Source organism: Pezoporus wallicus, unplaced genomic scaffold (assembly GCF_028554395.1).
Source record: "Pezoporus wallicus isolate ANWC-B61680 ecotype Strahan unplaced genomic scaffold, APGP_CSIRO_Pwel_v1 contig_11829, whole genome shotgun sequence".
Taxonomy (NCBI): domain Eukaryota; kingdom Metazoa; phylum Chordata; class Aves; order Psittaciformes; family Psittacidae; genus Pezoporus; species Pezoporus wallicus.
Window position 1 is genome coordinate 1,502,506 of NW_026635494.1, and position 20,390 is coordinate 1,522,895.

Genomic DNA, 20,390 nt, shown 5'->3' on the forward strand with positions numbered 1-20,390 from the left:
TGATTTGGGCATTTCACACCCCCAACGTGACATAGCACTCCACATATTTCTGCCCCAGCTGTGCTATGACAGTTTGCTGGGATCCAAAAATGGAGATTTTTCCAGATACAGTAACTTACTGAGAGTGTCCCTTGCCACCCCTTCCCTGTACAACCTCAAACGGGGGGGAAATGAAACAACCAGAGCTTTGGGGATACTGTAAAGTAGTGAGTAAAATTGTAAAATCACTTGGAAAGAGAATATTTAAGCACAAAACAAGTTTTCTTGGAGAAGATTTGCAGGGAGGAAGAAGGGAGGTTTTCTACTGTGTAAAATATTGCTTTTCAGTATGAAAATACTGTAACCCCATTTCCCTTCAACACAGAACCAGCCAGAAAATAAAAGGAAACATGTTGATCATCATAGCAAGAGTGATGGCTAGGAGGGAAAGAAGGAGGGATGAGAAACATGTGTCTACATGCTCAGTACCAAAGCAAGGAGACTTGAAGCAAAGTAGATGTATATCTGAGAGGAGCCCGTCTTACTGGAAAGGGTGAACATGACCCTGATGGCCTCTTGTCCATCTCCTCTTTGGCCTGAGACTAGAAAAGGGACAAGTGGAACAAATGGGGTCACAGCTTAGCACTTATCATAGAGCCACCTAATAGGGAAAAAAAACCTGCCTCTTTCAGTCTTAACTGACTTAAAGAGAAATCGTTCCACCACTTCAGCTTTTTTGGCTGCATGTCCCCTTAGAACAGAGTGCAGTGAGCATTTTATCTCATCTCCATTTTCTAAATCTAGGTCACCTCAATCCGTGGCTGTGCTGCTAGTGATATGTCTATGATTTGCCACAGCCCTGGCTCGAAGGAACTCATCAGCAACTTAGGAAATGCTAAATGGCAAGCAGCATCTAGCAAATGGAGGAGGATTGATTGTTATAACCCAGTTTCTGCACAGTTACTGAAGGAGATGGATCACCCACCTTTGTAGGCTCACTCAAGGAGGAAAGCCTCAGGGCCCACAACCAAAAGCCAACGGATCTTCAGCTGCTGGACACAGCAACAGGAAACTGCATCATTCGTGACCCCCATGCTATTCCAGTATGGCAACAAAACATTTGCCTCCAGTAAGAGGAAACAGGGATGGAACAGACTGAGAAAGCTGTTCATGCACTGCTGTCTAGCTTTCTGGAGGTATCCTCATGTCTCTGAGATACTTGCAGACCTAAGACCAGCATAATTGAAGCCTCACAGGTCAAGAAATGGAGCCTTTTTCCTTTCCTCGCTCATGTGGGACTGCTCCATGAAAAGGCCTAATGGATGAACCTGTAGGAGATGGTCTTCTTTGTCATAGCAGTGTCTATTGCTGCAGACTGAAAGAGGGAGAAGTACTTTCAGACCTGCTTTAGATTAGGAAGAGACAGGAGAAATAAAAAGAGCATCTGACACCAAAATAAAACTATTTTGGTCACTGCCATCTCCCTTATTCTAAATGAAGCAATTGTGAGCTACGTTTGTTTTGCATTCATAATTAGCAGACAGAACAGATGGCAAAGGCGTCACTTAAAGCCACACGTCCGACAAAATAACCCAGGCTGCCAGTGCAATTTTTCTCTAGGAACAAGGAATACTTTCCCCTCTTGTTCCCATTGAAACATATCCCAAAGAAATGAGGCCAGCAAATGTTTGCATCAAGTAGGGGATTCACCGCAAAAAGGAACCCATTGTGTTGTGGAGTGTGTTGATTACTGGCTGAGTGAGGAAGAAAAGGGCAATAGCGAATGGATTGCTAAGAGAACAAAAAATAGGAATGGAAACTAGTGATACATTGCCAGCAATATAACAAGGGGCTCAAATAAACATATACTCTCTCCTCCCTTCGGTCTTGTGGTTCAGGCATAGGCTGGAACTCAGGACATCTGTGTTTCATTTAAAAGACAGCTGAATAGGAGGATCTTTATCAGTGAAGGTATCTGGTGTTCCACACCCATACCTGACATCTTTTGTATTAAACACATTTATCCTCTCAATACCTACTTCCACTTAAGGATACTGGAATACTCACTAAGAAACAAGAAAGGCACAAAGTTTAACGCATCAACCACTTCATGAGGACAGTTCTATGGCCAAGAGAGACTATTTCACTAGAAACCTAGAGTGTAAAACGCATGTGTGGCACTTCTATCCTGTTTCCTCTGCCACAAACACAGGCAAGGAATGAGATAAAACAACCCAAAACTACATACTACTTGCTGAAAGCATTGAAATGCTGACCCTTGGTCTATTAGACGGACTGTGTTTGGCACGTGACATCCAGAATGCAGGCATGTGAACATCTCAGAGGAAGAACTCCTTTAGGCAATCTCTCCTGAGAGCCCATCTCGTGTCACCAAGTCCCTTTGTTAGGTTCTCAACCTCCTACAAAGCCCAACACTTTAATCATGCTGAATATCCCTGCCTGTTGGAAACAGGAGAGACAGATACAAATATAGTTTTGTTCCTTTTATAGCCTTGTGAGGTCCTTCGACAGCCTTGCTGATGGACTACAAGAGGATTTTGGCACACCGTTCTCTGAGTACTATGGATAAGCTGTTCCTAGCATGCATGGCTGAGCAGTATCAGGACACAGACTGATGAGCAATATAATAAACATCATGAGCCTTGCCTCACTCCCACTGCAAATGCGCTAGTAATCATGAGCTTCCATAGCTACTGCAGTCTCTAAACCTTTCTGATGCTATTAAGATGCTAATAATTGTGAGTCTTGTCCAGCTATCACAGCCACAGGCCTCCTCTCTCAGATACTGCAAATGTGCTAATAATTGTATGCCTCAATAGCTACTGCAGCGCAGAACTCTGCTTTCTCTGATGTTGTAAATACACTAATAACAATGATGCTCAATACTCCTTTAGCCTGCTCAGCTGATCCTCAGCAGAACAATGCCTAGAGAAAGAGCATAGATCTCTGCAAAAGAGCACAGGCTTAGGGAAAAAGGATAGGTGCCTAGGAAAGAGCACAGACCTAAAGAAAGAGAGTTAAGTCCCTAGAAGTGCATGTAACCTAGGATAGAGCTCAGCAGGACCCAGCGTGCTGGAAGATGGAGCACAGCTCCCTGTTATGCTGCCTATGGCACTCACCTAGCAAAGGGGAAGCCTGGGCTCCCATCCCTGCTTCCAGGACTATGTATACATTCTGCATTAAACAGTCAGCAATTAAAATGCACAAACAGTCCTCCAAGCTGTGATCTCAATATAAATAGTCACTGACATAAAACAATTCACTAGTCAAATCATTAGTACAATCACTGGAGGAGGTAGGAAGGTGAATACCCGCCTTAAGACGTAGCCTCTGTCAATACTTAGTTATTCATGCAAACTGGAACAGCGTTGGAGGCTGGAGCTTGGCACACGTTCCTGCACGCTGGATGTGGTTCAAATTTCCTTAAGGTAGGGGGAGGTAATTGAACCGGGGTGTCCCACATCTGAGGTGACCACATGAACTCCTTGATGAAAGGAAGGTGCTCCTGAGACTGCTGCTGCTGCTGCTGCTGCCTACTACTCTTCCTTCACCTGGTCAAATCCAGCCTTTAAAGCTCTGCATTTTGCTATGTGAAAGCTCAAGAAAGACATATTCTGTTAAGCATGGGGGGAAAATGGTGTGGGGGTAGAAGACTCCCCTTTTTGGGGAAGGAAATGTAGATTTTTTCCCCCATAACTCCCCGATTCTGTCACTGATCTCCTTTACTCCCCCTGCCTAAAAATAGCCCATTATTCACACAGATTAATCCCACTGAAGCCAAGGGTAGTTATAAGATTTCTGAAACCTTGGTACACTTCTAATTTGGGTGCCAATAAATTCAGCAGATTAACAGGTGTCAACATATTCATGCACAGGGTTTAATAAATGTCAAAGGCATTTGGACCCGGAATTCAACAGTAGCAGAACAAAGCTGGTATGCTTATTGTAAGCATGAACACAAGTTATTCATCAGTTCACAAGCCATCTTATCATGCTATCTACACCCAGATGTGTTATTCACTATGTTACACCATAGGCATATGTGTGTTCAATATTTAATCTGCAATAGCACTTGGGGACATCAATTAGATGTGCTATACTTTTAGAGCATACTTAAATAGAGAAGGAGAGAGGGATTAATCTTAATGCAAAGAGAGGTATTTCAAATCTCTAAAGGTGAAGCCCTTTATAAGTGGGTTGATTGGGTCAATTCACCGTTTTCTACAATGCTGCTGTAAGTCTTATGCATTGTCTGTTATGTGGCATCTGACCATTTCTTCATGGTGGGAACTTTACCTGGTGTGTATAATACCTCCTTCTTCCACAGCGTTAACTTTTGCCCATAGGCAAGATTCTCACAAGTGCCACAAAGTATGCAGTTACCTCATTCTTACTGTCTAATCATAATTTCAAGAGGATGAGGTAACCAATCTCAACACCAATAAACTTATTATCATTGTTCAGCCCAATTTTCCTCCTTTCTTTTCATTTATTCAATTAAACCTATTCACATCTATGGTCTAGCATTATTGCTATGCATTTATGGCACTTTGAATAATGATTCCCACAGTGGGAGGCAGTTCTGAACTCCATCTTGAATTCAAGTCTCCTGCTGGAAAGACACTAACTTGAGATGAGATGTCTGCAGGCAGCTCATGAAGAAGGGACATGTACTATTAGCAGTGCAGAGGTTCCTGGTAACATCTGGCTACAAAAAGCACCTTCATGGCATAAGTCAGGTAGGCTAGAAGTCTCCCAGATGTGCTTTTTCTTTCTAAGCTTGAGCAAACTAGGCTGAGATACCTTAAAAATGCCCAAGCAATTCCCACAGCCTCTTGAAAATCCAGTTTTCTATTGATTTTTGCATTGCTGAGCATGCCACAAAGCCTCAGAACCGTGTGTTACCAGTGACTTTTGACAATGAGACTGTGATATTGCTTGGGGCTTGCAAAATACAGATAAGTGAGTGCCCTGCTTCCGACATTAAGGCATACTTCTTGATAACAAGTTTAAGATTCTTTTGGCTTTCTTTCATCCTGTTGCTATCACTTCTTGCCCCAGTTTCTCAGGGGGGCAGAACTCAAATGCATTCAGACGTACCCATGCCGTAATAAATAAAATAATAATAGGTTAAGTAGATAAAGGCTTTCCATCTTAGGGCAGAGAAAAGTATTAGTTAATTAATAATCAAGTTGGCATTAACTTATCTTTTGGCACCTACAATAAAACGTAAATCTAGAATGAGCAGTAGGGGGGAACAATGAAATTAGAAGCCAACAATAGTTTGGTAAATGGATGACAAAATCCAAATGTTCTGCCTCACTGCTGCTAAATTAAGCACAGTGTTATCAGTGCAAAGATTAAAAAAGGAGAGATTTTCCTCTGAACCTTAAGTCACACTTCTTAGCTGCACCGAACATGACAGCACTAGTGAAGACAAGAGAATTCACTCACCCTGAAAATGAGTGGAAATAGAAAAGGATCTGTTCAGTTCTTGATTTCCCCAAACAGGAGTTCTATAGAGTAGAAGAAGAAAGAAGGACATTAGTTTATTGTACGCAGCAAACAAAGAACTGATCCAGCACACCCCCTCCTAGGCACCATCCAGTCCACCTTCACCTTGCTTCGCCTTCAGCCGCTTCCCCCTGTGAGGCACTAGGCAGGGGATTGTAGCCAACCTGCCCTTTCTTTGATACTTCCAAGTAGCAAGTGCTGTACTGAGATCCTGCCTTTGGCTGAGTATTGTCCTGAGAATTGTTTTAGTGTGAAAAGGATGAGAAAGATTGTTTTCCCACCTTCCATCAGAGGCGCTCAGCTGCTGAACGGAGAGGAAAGATCCTCATAATAAGCTGCCTCTTCTCCAATTGATTTTGTTTAGCTTCCTTTTCAGTAAAACTCACTCGGAGAGAGGTCGCTTTCGTATACACATGCGTAATACTCAACGTATGCACCAATTTTAGTATTAAGGGATGTGCATGATACCTCTACCTACAGCCGAACTCTATAATATATACACACTATATTTTTATAGTATTATTAATTACTATTAATTATTACTATTACAGCAGATCATAAACTCAAGTCAAAATAGACCCAAAGCCCATCCAAGCCAAACCACCTCTGCTACAGACATTCTCTGAGATTGTGGACCCCAGTTCCTCATCCATTAAGGTAAGACAGAAAGCACTGCTCTAGCTTCTAGTGCTGTGGGGTGCCTGAGTACTATAGACCCAGAAGTTTTCTAGGCACTAAGATGGAGAGATATGCTTTGATGCTCTTGGGCTCAAAAGACAGATCTGCTCTAATGGCTTCTGGATTAAATAGGTAATCCTAGTCTTTACTATTGATCCATTCTTGGTAAAATCACTTAATCAACCTCTATCACCATCTATTTCTCAGTTAAACTTGATGATACAGTCCCCTCGGAAGAAAAATTGTGAAAACAATTAATGTTTTGTAAAAGGCTGTTAAAAGAGAAATATCACATCTGTCACTTTCACCCCAAAGCCAGATGAGAACCAGCAAGGGAAATGATTATACCCATTAAGGGAAGTGATTATACACATTTCTTGCAAAGATACAATTCATAAACATTCAGTTAGTTCCATGTCAAACATTTTGCAACCACCTGTGGGTGTTTATTTGATCAAAGTAAGCATGCTCCTTCCTGCCCAAGCACAGGCAAATCACCTCCTGGTAAAGGAGACAGTAGGATGGATGTGCGCACTGCTCCTCCAGCAAGCTATTTTATTACCAAATGAACTGTGAATATGGGAAAGTAGAAAGACATCCTTAAACTATCTTTGCACCTGCCTTTAATTCAACATGTCCTAAACTCCATTTGCTTACAAGAGTCTCCCAGGAATCCTGCTCTCCTGAGTCTATAAACCCACTGTTGCCAGAAGGCATAAAGGCACCTGACCCAAGGCAGCTCCGACAGCTGTGTGACACCTGGGGAAATCATGGTATTCCACAAAGTCAGCTTCCTAGATGAAAATCAATGTACTTCTAATCAGCAGGGCAACTTAGCCCACAGCTTCTAACCCAACTGAAAACTTACTACTTCTGTAGATCCATCTATTACCCTTTATATTCTCTTCCCTTCTGTTTCCCTTTTGCCACCAACATGATAAGAAATCCAGCAATTCAGTTCTAATCAAATGCACAAAACCCACCAAGGCCTGGTCTTAGCCACATCAAAGTCCATTCAGAGGCTACATTTTCCCCCAGCTTGTCCAGCCACAGTGGCTCACACATTCACAGTGAGGAGAGGTAAAATGTTTCTGGATCTCTAAAGCAAGGGATGATTTTTTCCCATTGACTCTTGCATTCATTAATTTCATTTCAAGAATGAAGTCAGCCTTTCTTGTTCTTTTTCTTGTTAATGTGGCTGGTTATTTGACGAGTGAAGCATTAGATTTGCGAGTTGTTCTGCAAGCCAAAACATGCTCCCTTTCATTCATAACACTGAGCTGCTCTGCGTTAAACAGCCGATTATCATGAATGAAGTGGGTGTAACTTCCTTGAAATCCTCCAAAGACCTGTCAAAGCAGAGCTACTGCAGCTCAGTTTTCTCCTTGAAGCGTACAGATCATTGGTTTAATTGTTCCACACTGATCTTGAAATATGCTTTCTTGGTTCAAAGCGTTAGGCGGTATCACTTTTTGGAGGAGGAAAAGGGAAGGGTGGAGAATGGTGCCTCAGGATAAGAAAGAGAAGTGGGTATATGTCTCAACCATCAAATTTAGATTTTCTTTTGGAATCTAAATTGAGCTTCATCCATTTAAAAGTGTGTCAGACAAAACCTCACAAATCAAAGCCCTGGCCTGTTTTGCATGGATAATCAAGAGCCTCTGGCTCTTTTTGTAAGTGGAAATGCTTAACCCTAAAGAGAAGAGGACTGATGTTACGGTTAAAGTGCTGGCCAGTGATTTAGAAAGTTTCAATTGACTCCAGGTCTGCCATTCTCCATTCCATTTCAAACCTTTTGGTGCTATCCCAGTGTTATCACCTTTAGGTAGGAACATGCTGATTGGTATTTATGAACTGCAGAGGCCTTTGAGCCTGAAGACTGAAAGACTGCACATACAGTAATAAATGTCTATAAACCTGTTTAATATAAAGATCTTTCCAAGGATGGCCATTATATTTAATAAAAAGACCTGCAGCGTCTCAGCTCTTTCTCTTATCACACACCAATGGATGGATTTGGCCAGTAACTAATTGTGATAGCACCACTGACTTTGGCACACCCACTAAATACTCTTCCCTGTGAGGGTGCTGAGGCGCTGGCACAGGGTGCCCAGAGAAGCTGTGGCTGCCCCATCCCTGGCAGTGTTCAAGGCCAGGTTGGACACAGGGGCTTGGAGCAAGCTGCTCCAGTGGAAGGTGTCTCTGCCTGTGGCAGGGGTTTGGAACTGGATGCTGGATGAGCTTTAAGGTCCCTTCCAACCCAAACCAATCTGGGATTCTGTGAAATATCTGACCCATATCTGATTTCTTGCCTAACATTTTTAAAGCAAGCTAATGTTGACTACGGGAAGCTCAGTAAGGAAAACCATGAGCAATAACACACTTCACAAGGGTTAGTTTTGGGAAACACTAGGGGGAAAGCGGCACCAGTGAAAGCTATTCAAATCTTTGTATTTCAGCTCAGATTTTCTGCTAGGTTTCATTCTCTCACCCACAACTGAAACAACAACAAATCTTGATGGTAGCTACACGACAACAGTTTTTACACATCTCTTAGCAGCTATAACACTAACAAAGGCTGGCGCTTTTGGAAGAAAACCCTAAATATTTGTCCAGCATTTTGGGAACCTCAACCTTAGTAACACATTGCAGCCAGCTCCAGAGACAGTGCTGCTTCCAACCTGCTCCTGCTTCCTTTATCACCTCCCTGCAATGAGGCGATACCCACCTGGCAGCATTCACATGTGATTGGAGACTGTACTGTAATGCTGCCCCCTCTCCTTAGGGCTCCAGTGCTGCAAACTAAAGGTGCCCACAGCAGGGCAGGTACTCTACCAGCTCGCCTCTGTAGAAACCCACATCTCTTCCTTGCTTATCAGCAAATGGAAATCACAGGACCATATCCCGAGGGATTATTCTGCTCCCATTAAAGTGAGCAAGAATTTGCCACAGGTTTAAAAAGCAGCAAGAGCTGGCTGACACACAAGCAGGTCTGACAGGTTGCATTTTCCTTCTCATTACTATTACAGGCATGAAGATTCATTTCTATTTATCTTTAGCTGGCATTCGGTCCTGGACTTAGACTGCATCTGTGGTTGCATTGCTGTGAAATGTATCACTACTTATGACTCACGCTGCAAAGGACATATTTGTAAACTGACCCACCATTGACAAAATCCTCTCTTTCTTCATTTGTAGGAGGCGAGATGAGGCATAGGTTCCTCGTCTGATTCATTTCCTGAGGAAATTTTTACTCTCTGCATCTCTTTCAGTCCTTATTCAGTCAGAGAGGAGTGAAGTGATTAATACAAGATCCAGGCTTGACACCGAGTGCAAGGAGGATTCATTCAAATTCTTTTAAAATCAGCGCTTAATTAATTGCTCAGAAAAACAGCCCATTGCCAAAAATGTGTGGGGTTGTTTTCTGCCTTTTCTTTCCTTTTTCTTTCCTTTTTTTTTTTTTAGTCTTTCCCACTTGAGAAAGCTTTTCCAGTTGAGAAACTAATTACAGGCAACGGCACACAGCAAAATGCACGAAAAGACAAATCTGGCACCTTTTGAAACCAACCCCTTCGGAAGGAAGAATTAGCAACCTGGACAGAGCTCCAGGCAACTCCAGCTCTCCTGCGGCTGGGGCTCGAGCTAATTCACTTACAGCCAGCTTTGGTCCTTTCTCACAGCACTGCGGCAATCCTAGCAGAGCTGGATATCTAACGCCTCTGAGAAACACAGAACAATGATCAGACCATTAAAATTGCCAGAAAGAAAAAGATAACACAAAGAGAGCCCTGAGGAAGCTGCAGTAAGTTTTCTTGACAATTTTTATCTACTTGATTATTCATACCAAGGCAGTACTAACCAAGTCCAGATCGGGATGGGGTTGTGAACAATCCCTGGGGCTTGGAAGGCTGTGCAGAACTTGGCACTCGGGATCAGGCTCATTTCTCCGTCCTATTAGGGTGGACAATATTAGCCTACATGATGAGGGAGGGAAATGAGTGTGTCCTTTCCCTTCGTTTCTTCTCTCTCTCTCCCTCTCTCTTTCTCCACGTTCTTCTCCTCTTGTCTTTTTCCCTGCGAGCACTGAATGATGGGATTTTTGACATCAGAGGAAAGTCATCCCTTCTCCACTCCCCCAGCTCCTGTCCGCTTCCTCCTTAGACACGTCTGTTCGTTTGCATACTATATCCCCACTCAAAGAATGGGATCAGCTGATCCGACCACAGCTTCATTTAACTAAGCATCCTAAATCCTGCCCAAAGTAGACCAGACTGACTGGTTCATTCACCCTGGCAGCCTGCTTCCAACAAGCCTTTAAAGTACATTTTGTAACTGTTACATAGCTGGCACGGACTATAGCAAAGTCATTGTTTAGTCAAGGTAAAGTGACCTCTATTTACTTAGACAACTCAGCTGTCTGCAGGGAATAACTGGATTTGAGAGAAGTGAAAACTTGCTGGGAAAGTTTCACTTTGGCCGTGCTGATGGCTACTACAATAAGCTGAATGTTTGGTCAGTTCATGCCCTTTCTCCTGCAGTTTCTTCAGCCCTTTGATTTATTATCTGCAACTAGACAGCAAATGTCCCCATCCAATTTCAGCGAGTCTTTGGCAAGCCAAAGACAGATAAGAGATTTGTTCAAAGAAGGATGTTTTCTGATCCCAAATAAATACCCTGTTGATTATCGTAAGATGCCAGGCACCTGCTATAAGCTGTTTATTCACGTATTATAGAATAGCATTAATTCAATCAGGTCTTTTTCCATATGCAGCTTCTCATTTCCTCCTCACATAACTCCCGGCATCAGTGCAGGAGGGCAAGTTAATTCCAGCTGCACTTGAGGGGACGGTGACCAGGACTGAGTGCAGGGTCAGGATAAGGGCTGGTGTGAGCCGAGCACCACCCCAGGAACCGCGTATGCAGTGACTCAGGCATGACTCTGAGTCACGGCGCTTCTCCTGCTTCCTCCTTTCTGCGGGGGGGCGGAGGTAGGAATTTCCTGCTGGCCCGTCCTTGTAAATCACAACGTCCTGTTGCAGCGATGCTGGGAGGGTCAGTGAGTGGGAGAACTGGAGCCAGTGGCCGGTCCACCTGCTCTGGAGAAGAAGGGATGGGGCATACTGCCCCACTTAAACGCGTACACATCACGTATCGCAGCAGGAACCAGGGTCACCTTGCTCTTCATCTTGCAGAACAGCCCTAATGCCTTCAGATACCTAACAGCTTTATCCATCCAGCAATCCAAGAACCCAGTTATCCTCTTACAAACGAATGACACTGATATAACCCAGGTAATTTCTCTGCCTTTCTTCAAGTCAGCACAAAAAGCGAGAGGAGAATCAAGTCCTGAATGTCTACATAGCATCCCCTAAACCTACGAATTTGAAGGTGAAACCCAAGATGTTTGGTAGAGGTTCTGGGACAAATAGAACCATTAAACACCACCCTGTGAAAGTCTTCCCAGTTGTCCTTCAAAACAGCTGAACTAATTACAATTGCAGCTGGAAGAATTTCACTACCACCAAAGAACTCAAGCCCATGGATGTGCTGTGCCATGATAACCCTGAGAAAAGCCAATGTATAACTGTGAGAAAATGGGCCATGCATAATTAGGAAAGGAAGAAAATACATTAGCCTTGTGAAGACTGATCCAGAATAGCTCTAACCTATCTACTGGTGAAAATCAGTGTTTGGAGTAAGAAACTGAATGATGGTAGAGAGAGATGCTGTCAGAGCTGGTACTACACAGAATTTCTGCTCATAATCCAGGGATGGTGAGGCAGGAACAAGTCTACCTTACACCAGATGCATGTGGAGGACAGAAAATGAGCTCAGTACCCCATGTCAGTTGTTCTTTCAGGCTCTACATAAAGAACTGGACTGACAGCAAGCACTGATTTACTCCACAGGCTCACCTGCTGCACACCCATATTGTACAGTGTTTAATCAATTTATGTAGAGTAACTGTGAAGTACCACACAGTGACAAATAATATTACACAATAACGTTAATAGCACCTACCACAACAGGATTATGTCCTTTCAATTGTTCTGGTGTAGTTATATGACCCGCCACCAAGTGTGGGCAGAGTGGGTGGGACTTTTCAACCTCTCCGTATATATTTTCAGTCATGCACCTTTACACTAGTTTAATTTCATCCTTTCTAGAGCTAACTTCGCTTTACCTATTGCCAGGAAAAGTATCACAGTGTTCAGCCAATGGAGACACAAATGCACATGCATGTAGGGAGATCACCACTTCAGACCAGGACTGTTAAAAGCACTTTATGACACAGCATTAGAGTCAAACCTGAATGGATTCTGGCACATTCTTTTAAAAGACTACGTTTTCTTGAGGGAGATCAAATGGCTCCAATCTGAATTTCACATCTGGGAGATGACAGCTCTTGGAGCATCTTTTGGAGCATATCGTATCTGGGTATCAAAGACTTCTACAACGAATTTTCATGAGAGCTCTTCTGTCTACAATAGATGTATAACCAAACGCAGTGACAAGGAAACGAAAGCTAAGTAGACCTGACCAAAAATAAGACACTCATTTTTAACAGCCAAAGGCAATTAACCCCTGGAAGCGCTTCTGAAGGACAGTGGGTGGTTTGCCATCACTCAGCGTTTTAAACTCAAGGATAGATATTTTTTATCCAGACAGATGCAGTTCAGACAGGGAAACCTTATGGCCAGCACGGCACCGAAGGTCAGAGCAGACCCTGATGAGAATCCTGGCTGACTCCATAACCTCCCCAGCCGTTTACCTACTGACTCCCCAGCGCTGTTCTTGCAGCACATAGCCTTGTTGTTCAGCCAGTCTGTTTCCCCACGGATGACCAGACCTGACCCTGCTTAGATTACAAAAGCTAAAGGGTTCAGAAGTGAGGAAAACAGGAAATCCAAACAGTGAAAATCTCAGCAATAACGTTTCCCAACAAAGACCTTCAGATCTCACTCTCAGCCAACAGCTGTCTTCATGACGTCCGAAAAGGACGATGTTTAGCATGGTGTACACTGTCTTTCTGCCATTTATTTCCACCCTGTTTATTTTCCTATACTGTGACATTTTCCTCCTTGTTAAAGTCTTGGTCATAAATGAGGGTGCTAATCCAGATCTAAAATAACATACATGAGCACACCTACTCCATACGCTTCAATTACATTGGGCTCACAGGATAGAATTCTCCCTGCAGAAAACCAAACCAATACCTGCGCACCACTTAAATTCCCCTTTGGGTCACAAAACAGGATTGAATGCTGCAGAGCCTTTTAATTTCAAGCAAACTGAAATGAGATGACCTGTAGCTCAATTTATTGCACCACAAAGTCTGGGGCTGCGAAGCAACTCAAGCCATTACCCTGTGGGAGAGCGTGAGCCAAAGCTGAAGAGTGAGGAAAGCTTAATTTTGAAGGAAAATGTCATGTTTGCTTGCTTTACTGTTTGTGCACTTGAAAACTTACGCAGATTTCCTGACTTAACCTCATATACATGCAAACCACAAGTATGGCTGTGATATATCCCTGTGAGGCCCAATTTGTGGGTGGCATAAACTGGTGTAGCTCCTAAGCCATTGGGCCATAAGTGAAGACCTTTCATAGGTCTTTACAAAGCCCATTAGAGGAACTTAAGGAGGTTGAAGAGGCATTTGAAGGTGTGGTTGTTTTGCACTCAAATTTCAAATTTCAGCCAATTTTAGGTGAAATTTCACTTTTCTCGGCGGCAGTGCAGGCAGGGCAGGTTTCTGCCATTGCACTGCCATCTAGTGATGCGACTTGGCAAGGAGAATAGCCAGCAAAAGATGGCTGACCACCAGCAAGTGCCTGAGTCAAGTTCTGAGAGGATGGTCCAAAGCTAAATTAAACTCAATTAAACAAAAATAATTGCACAAGGAACACCCAGTGGTGGCCCTCAACCATCTATGGCAAAGAGAAGCATTATGCTACATAAGATAACAAAACGCTTACAATAGAAGGGGTTGTGAAGAAGCTCATCCGTTATCTGGCTGTTATCCATGGTAGGGGACAATCAGAACACGCAAGTTTGCAACTACAAGTCTCAAAGTCCATCTGCTCAGTAACAGAAGCTGCTACTGCTCTACCAATTTATAACTGCCAGGCTTACTTCAAGCAAAGCCTGCACAGACACAAGAGCAACACCTGCAAGAGCTTCAATGCCTTTGGCTATGTTTCTTCCAGCTTTAGTGGATGTGCTCCTCAGTATAACTCCCTACTGCATTCAGTATCAGATCATCTGGGCCAAATTTACTCTCTCTGTAACTGATTTCAGTGGTTTCCATTTTGACAGCCTCTATCCACAGCCATTGCTATGGTCAATCACCACCCAAAAAGGATTCACTAAGCAAGAACATCATACCGCTTGCAGAAAATCCCCCTTATAACCCCCATGCTCAAGGACTGGACACAGCAAAATTAAGGCTTAAACATACGAACCTAAAATGAACTGACCTTTACGAGTTGAAATCCCAGTCCTAATGTTTTACTCATCTTGAGGATATTTGTCCTCAGTGGTATGTGTGTCAGAGGGCGTGAAAGTGAGAGTGTCTTGAGGTTAACAATTGTTCATACTCATAGTGGATGAATCATATGATAACACCACAGCAACATCCTGTATAATTGTTGGGAGCCTCTATTTCTGGCAGTGTGTCCCTTGTCTGCCTCATGAGCAAATGTTATTTGTGCTTTACTATATAAAACCAAAACCAAACAAAATTATACAATAGGACACTATTCTGCAGGCACTAGCCAAAATCACAAGTGCCTAATTGGGCCTTCAGTTACCCACCTCAGTGATGAATTGTGTGATGAAGTTAATAAGGCTGAGATGGATATCTCTGTTCTTCATCTGATTACTACATGAGCAACTCTCCACATGTGAGGAACAATATTTGTGTTTCCTTAGCCACAATTGAACTCTGTGGGACTATCACATACGTAAAGATCTGGGACATTGCTTGTGAAGCAGTGGGTGCTAAGGGAACAAGCATTGTATAGCAGGTCAGAAGATTTATGTTTTCCTTCTGGATGACTACAAGCAAGTCACTCCCCCCTTTTCTCCCTTTTGTCTCTTCAGACCTCCAGCCTGCAGGCTTCACTGCTCTGCGAGCAACAGATATGTGCCAAGAATACACCAAACACCCAATCTAAACACAGCCCTACCTGTGGAAAGCAAAACACAACTCAGCAGGCAATACCAGGGCATCCCAGCAAGTCCTGAGATGCAAGCAAAATACTAAGTAGTTATGCCACCCATAGCCCAAAAAGGCACCACTCCAGCTTGTATCCCCTGTGTTGGCTTTTCAAACACCTCACTACATCCTAAACACCAGGGGCTGCGCAGATAACATACGTGGCTCCTTTGGGGTACATATATGGCTGGTGTCATGCATTCCTCTGTTGGGAAACGTTTGCTGTAGGCACTCTTGTAATACGCACACTTAGGGCAGAGGCCAGCTCTTGTTTGTGTTCGTAAGGTGATGGCAGGATTTTGGCTGTGGTTTGAGACTCCGGTTCCGAAGCGCTAACGCAACACAATGCACTGACAGCCATCATTAATGCTTTATCCGCAATCACCGAAGCTTCACTGGGGGAAAAATCAGGCTAATGGTGCAGCAACATTTTTACATGGAATAAAACTTACTTTCAGTGTTTTAACCACACCTCACAGCAGAAATTTACAGGATATTCCCGCTAATAAGAATGAGACTTTTAAAACAATCTAGGGGATTTGCCACACGTCTTCCATTAAAACTAAAATACCCTTGACTGCTTTATGCTCTCTTGAGATTCCTTTTAAGAAATTCTATTTAAAATGAACATAGAAGTGGGCCAGTATTAGAGTGGATCTGAAACCCTTTTCATTGCAGTGGAAGCAGATGGGAATCTGTCCATGTGCAGCACCCGAAAGGCACTGCTCCGTGTTCTGAAGAGACTTTATACTGTTTGCGTCCAAGGAAAAAACAAACAAGCAAACTAAAATCAAACAAACAAGCAAATGAGAGCAGCAGAAAGGCTTCATGAGGTCATGTTTACTATTCTGGCTTCAAATCTTGGGATCATTTGCTGACATTTCGCTGCTTTCAAATCCCAAGCCTTCGTGTGAACCTCGGTCTAACACAACACCACGTTCAGACACCACCTCCCTGGGCCAAGGGTTTCAACCAGCCCCTCGCTGCAAGACCATTCCTTGCTATAAAGTAAGGAAAAATCCCTTCAAACACAGAAAATATCTCCACTGCTGCCTCCTCATTTCCTGGCTGCAGCTGAGACCGGAAATAGCTACATTTCCTGAGCAAGGCCGTTCTCCAGGGAATGTCAGTCCGTCTGCAGCGAGCAACGACTGGATACTAGGGCTGGACTACGGCGTCTCAGAGGACTTTAGATCTGAGCTGGAACACCAGCATTAATACTTAGCTAGGGACACCTAGGAAGATAAGGAGGTGGAAGGGAGGGAAAGAGGGAGCTATAAGGGGCAAAACAAGATGGGAATATAAAAATGTCCTTAAGGAAAAAAGGCATGTAAAAAGAAAGAGAGACAGAGGAGAGCATTATCAACAGCTGGAGTCTGTACTCAGTGAAATCAGATGTAATTCCACAGCCCCCTGCATTTTAAAAGAGGGTCTCTGCAGCCTGTGTCCTGTATATAGGGTACCTATTTGGTCCTGATTACTCTGAAGTGGGTGTTTTCCTGCAAAGCAGAGTCACGTTCAACAAGCAAAGCAATTTATTAAGGCAACATAAAGGCTTGGTTTTAGTAGAGTGGGAAGAGATTTAATACCCCAGAGGGAGGTGGGGGGAAAGATGGATGAACGCAGATTACTTCTGAGAAACTCTGCAAATAGGTGGAGCAATTCACAATCCAATAAACCCCTGAGGGAAAGCCGTATCCTTCCTTCCCGCATTGGAAATCCATTGTTCCTTGGTGCTTTGCGGCCAGGCAAGTCTAATTATCCAGAGAAGTGTAAAGTCCAAAAGAGTCCATATACCTTTCAGGTAGTCATCTTAGATTGCTCTTGTCAATGGAGAAGCTAAACAGGATTTCAGGGTTTTTACCACATTGTCTTTGCAATGTCTAAGGGAAAAGAGTGCTCCTGGTTACAGAAGCTGAGAGGCAGCTTGAGTCCTGTTCATCTTTAAGCTGTACCCATCTAAAACGTGGGTTTCAGTTCTCATTTTCTACGTACTTTACGCCACAAAGAAAGAGAAACAGACACCTGTAGGGGCAAATCAACCAGCCCTCAAGCATTTCCAGTAGGGAAATGACAGACACTACCAGTTATTCCCTTGAGTAGTAGCTTGGTCTAGAGACAGCTAGATTTTAGATGACTGAATTTAATCGAGAGAAATCACAGAGGGGCAATTTAAGGAATAATAATGATAATAATAACAACAAATAGACTCACACACACATATATAAGGGCCTAACTCCCACTGTAATTAAATAGTAACCTCAAAAAAAGGCTGTCAGTGACCCAAGACCACTAAATAAGTTTGTAGCTGCAAACAGTGAACACCTGAGCGCCGGTCCCTGAAGAAGCAGGCTTGGACTTGACCTCAGCATCATCCTACAAAGAGGACATCAGCTGATAAAACTGTGCTGTGTTTCATTGTTGGAAGTATCAGCAAGACCAGTACTTAACCCAGTGAATCTGCTGAGCCTTCACAATTTCTACCCACAAAACATCTTTGCTTTGGTAATTATCAATCACCCTTATGCAGAAAGGTTCCTCCAATTTTTTTAACTACTCAATCCTTTGAGAGACAGATGAATTTTAATGATTTAGATTATTAACCTAAAGGTTGATCCAGACTGGGAGGAACAGAATAATTTGTTTAATCATTATTATTATTTATAATTATTTAACATAAGGGAGAAAAATATCACCTTAAATGTCATCGTGATGCTTTTTAATTGCCTCAGATGAAATTCAGAATAATCATTACTCTGTAAATGTATACAGATCTAATTTTAAATACCCTAAGATGCTGGATATTTATCTGGAAAATGCAAAGAATGCATATTCATGACTGGATAGGGAGTCAGAAAGACAGAAAAGAATTGATCAATCATTTATTGAAAATTAATTCTTTTCCCAACTCACAACTGGGCTGAAATTTAACATGAAGCAGAAAAATAAGCTGAGCCAGGTAATTTTTCTCAGTCATTCATTCAAGGACTTTAGTGCATGTCCTTTATGAGGAGGCATGTTTTATTGATGCATGAGAACATACTTTTGTGTGGCTATAATTTGTAATACCTGTGTTGTGGAATTGGTACCTCCCAGTCCACCCTATTCATTCCTGCAGGGAGCAAGAGTCTGGGATCACTTTATAGCCTTGGTTCTCCTACAGAGAGACAGTCTCCAAGGGCACACTGTGGTACCCAGCACCATCGTAAAGATGCACTCCCTGACAGCATCTCTCCACTTGAAAGAATAGCCTTCTTACTGACAGGAAACCTTCTACATTAAATAACAACTAAACAAAAGGAAGAGATAGCAAGTTCCCCTGGAAATTAGTAAAGGATCCAATGGGTCCAGTGCAAGGTGAGAGGGTAATGGGCTTCACTACAGAAAAGCCCCTGGTTTTGCAGGAGTTCCTGTAGGTACCCTACGCTTCGCCCTTTTCTGCCTCATTCACACTTCATTTTCCAAAGCCCTTTTGTTTTCTAAGCCGAGTTAGATCAAGGCCTCCCCATTTCCCATCACATACATGTCTCCATGCCCCTGCTGCTGCTGCTATCAGAGCTGGGGCACAGGCACTCTGAGTGCCTCGTCTGGGGGAAACATTTGCATTTTCATTGGCACAGGTACAGCATTCAGAATTCTTTCAGGCCAGGCCAATTAAAACAAGCCGAAAACTGCTGAGTGAAGCAGTTTCAGCACGGATCTGCTTACATTCCCCCTCTGAGAAAAGCAGGGGGCCCACTTTCTGTAACTCTCTCCCTCTCTGCACAGCGTGGGCTTTGCTTCCCCCCCAACCCCCCCTTTTTCTTTTCTTTTTAAGGTGGAATAACTTGTGCCCTTTACACAGGGGCTCTAAGAGATGGATGGCAGGACTTGGGAATGCGGCTTCATTTTAAAACCAGTGCCCAGTCTGTAATACCAATGTGAAGCATGGGAAAAAAGAAGGAAAAACACCGAGCCCAAACCTGGTAACCCTCCACAGCTTAACACACTTTCCCTCCTTCACAACCCTTGCATGGTATTTGCTTAAAAAGGAATAGAGCCACATAATTAGCAATCGCTTGAAGCCTAAGGCTTTTCTACCACCACAGAGACTATTCAATGCGTACTGGCTCTACTAACACAGTCTTATTACTCTTGGGTTTCTTTTTGGACAGCCTCTTTCAAAGCTCGGATGTGTTTTAAATGCATACTGACAGGTTAAAAGATACCATTTTTATACCCCTGAGAAAAAAAAATAAATCCCCTCATCCTACTCGTGCTGTTTTAGTTTGGATTGGGGATCCTCAAGGTGTGAGGTTCTGGGAGCAATGAACCATCTCAGAGAGACCCAGGGAAGGAAGGACATGTGCTTCCAAAGTTGGGTTTCTGCTTACACCCGTTGTCCGGGAAGGCTGGCTAATGGCAGCAGCCTCACTAGACACAGTGGCCACTCTTCCAAACATCTGCATGCCAGGACTCAACGTTAAACAGCTACCACAGAGAAAACACCTGCAAACGCCTTTGCATCAATCTGGGAGGGAAAAAAAAAAACCCAAACAGGGTAATCCAGCAGAACAATCCACAGCACATGGATTTGCATTTGTTTTCATCTCTGAGAATGAGGCTGTGTCAGTCTTACACTGGGGCTGAATTGATGTGAAACATGTATTGCATGTAAAATTCAGATCCATTTAGAGTTGATCTGGATTTCAAACAACCGCAGGACCCAGAGGAATCTGAATCCAAATTTCTTTCTACCCACTTCCACTTAAAATGATCTCACCTTGACAAAGCAGCACTGAGTTTATACAGCACACAATACAGTTCCCATCAGTGCCTGTACACCCAGGAGTTGCTACAGTACTACTAGAAGCTAAGTCATAATGCAAATTGACACATAACCTGCTCACCTAATCATCACCGCATTACTAATATGTTCATAGGAGAAGCAGAGTAGAAACAAAACAGGTGACATCTGGAGTAAACAGTGAAAGGTTTGAGACAA

At 43.2% G+C, this 20,390-nt stretch overlaps 1 long non-coding RNA gene across 1 annotated transcript in view; it reads right to left on the reverse strand.

Moving 5' to 3' along the window:
* The window catches only part of LOC130592302 (uncharacterized), an 82,573-nt gene that overhangs the window by 48,187 nt on the left and 13,996 nt on the right, over positions 1-20,390 (reverse strand). Inside the window, exon 4 of the long non-coding RNA XR_008970513.1 lies at positions 5,455-5,516. This is a non-coding gene — a long non-coding RNA (uncharacterized LOC130592302). The remainder of the gene's footprint in view (positions 1-5,454; positions 5,517-20,390) is intronic.